Source organism: Nannospalax galili, unplaced genomic scaffold, assembly GCF_000622305.1.
Source record: "Nannospalax galili isolate Female #2095 unplaced genomic scaffold, S.galili_v1.0 scaffold1759, whole genome shotgun sequence".
In the NCBI taxonomy this organism is placed as follows: domain Eukaryota; kingdom Metazoa; phylum Chordata; class Mammalia; order Rodentia; family Spalacidae; genus Nannospalax; species Nannospalax galili.
This window is the reverse complement of record NW_008342711.1, coordinates 907,645-909,826: the sequence shown is the minus strand read 5'-3', so window position 1 is coordinate 909,826 and position 2,182 is coordinate 907,645. Positions and strand designations below refer to the sequence as shown.

Genomic DNA, 2,182 nt, shown 5'->3' with positions numbered 1-2,182 from the left:
TCTCATCTCTCCCATGACTCCCCTACTTGCTCCTCCATACGCCCCACTCACACCTGTGCCAAGCAACTTCTAGCCCCTGCATCAATCATAAAGAGATCTCTTTCCACAGCTTTTATCTTTGTCTTCATGCCTGGAGTTTAAAATAATGTGCATGCATGGATGACTTATTAAATCAGAATCTCTGGGGGAGGGGGTTTCCACCATTTCTGGGAAGACAAAGGGGTACGGAAATTACAGAAGACTATGTAAGCTCTTTGCTGCATCTACTGCAAGAATGAAAATGATCCTCAGGAATCATACTGTTGACATTCCAGAAAATGTCAACATCATGCTAAAAAGATGCAGTTCTTGTGAAGGGTTCCAGAGGAACACTCCAGAGGGACTTCAGTCACATCAATGTAGAACTCAGTCTCCTTGCAAAGAAGAAGAGGCTGCAGGTTGACAAATGGTGAGGGAACAAAAAGGTATTATCTGGGGAAATTGTAGGTGCTGTCTGTAGCCACGTTCTGAACATGATCAAGGGTATTACACTGGGCTTCTGTTACAAGATGAGGTCTGTGTATGCTCACTTTCCAACAATGTCGTTATTCAGGAGACTGGGTCTCTAGTTGAAATACAAAATTTCTTGGGTTAAAAAAAAAAAAAAAAAAAAAAAAACACCGGCAGGGTTTGGATGAGGACAGGTGTTGCTTGTTCTGTTTCTCAAGCCTGAAGGGTGAATTAATCTTTAAAGGGAATGATACTGAACTTGTTTCAAATTCAGCAGCTTTGATTCAACAAGCCACAATGGTTTAAAACAAGGATATCAAAAATTGTTTGGATTGTATCTATGTTTCTGAAAAGGGAACAGTGCAGCAGGCTGTGAATATGACCTCAGTTATCCAGCTCCAGAAACAAGACTTCGGATTATAGGAACTCTTTTTGCAATAAAAGACTTCTATTGATTGAGGAGGGGGGAGAAGAGCATGTAAGTATGCTAAATTACCACAAATTCATTTACATTAGAATCCTGGAAGGATTAGCTTTGTAGGGAATGGGAAGCCCTCTCAGATTTTTCCAAGTAGTTGGTGGGAGAAGGCAATCCTAGATTGTCTAGCTACTGTGAATTTATATGTTTGGTATCTTCAAGGCATTTTAGTGGGGAGTTTACTCAGTATACTGGAAACACAAGGGAAGAATGGGGATTAAAGGTAAATGACAGGAGAAGTAGATCAAGGGGAACCTTTTCAGATTTGCACGAAAAAAGAATGGGGGATACTGGAGTGTGGCTCTGTAAAAGAATGCTCAGTATTCAAAGAAGTCTGGGTTATATTGGATGGGGTAAGACACTTGGCTACAGAAAAATAATCTATTCATCTGAAAGCCACAAAAAATTTAAAAAGGAAAGAATTTTCCATGTATATGACAGATGGTGGTTAATTTCTGCACCTACAACTCTTAAAAACAATCTAAATATTTTGAGTTAATAAATGATGACAAAATAAGAATCAAGAATACTCAAAGACTATCTATGTGCTTTCCTCACACACACTTCCTTCACTGATTTACCTTGAAATTACATTGTGCTTTTACTGTAGTAGGCAGAAATGGGAAGCCCAAGAATGCATACCAGACTCAGGAGGTAAAGTCAGGAAGATCAGTTGGAGGGCAGCCTGGGATACATGAGCCCCTGTCTGAGAAAAGTAAAATTAGGGGCTGGAGAGATGGCTCAGAGGTTAAGAGCACAGGCTGCTCTAACAGAGGACTAGGGTTAGGTTCCCAGCAGCCACATGGCAGTTAACAAATACTTGTAACTGCCGTTCCAAGGGATATGATACCTTCTTCTGGCCTCTGTGGACATTGCATATATGTGGTACAGGCAGATACATGCAGGCAAAGCGCTCATGCACATAAAATAAAAATAAATAAACAAAAAAAATTAAAAAAAAAACAAAGAGTGCAAATCAGCTATGAATACTTTTAAAGAATGTCTTTTATCAGTCTCAAGAAAGTTGGCTTAAGGGGCTGGAGAGATGGTTCAAATGTTCTGAGCATTTACTATTCTTATAGAGGACCTGGATTTGGTTCCCAGCAACCACATCAGGTGGCTCACAACCACCTGTAACTCCAGTTTCTGGAGATCTAAAAACGCTCTGGCCTCCAAAGGCACCTGCAAGCATGTGCTGCACATAAACTCATACAC

The 2,182-nt window shown here is 40.3% G+C and overlaps 1 pseudogene; it reads left to right on the top strand.

Annotated features, from left to right (window-relative positions):
- The first annotated feature begins 274 nt into the window (after positions 1 to 274).
- On the top strand, positions 275 to 912 carry LOC103738669 (annotated as a pseudogene).
- Positions 913 to 2,182: the final 1,270 nt, after the last annotated feature.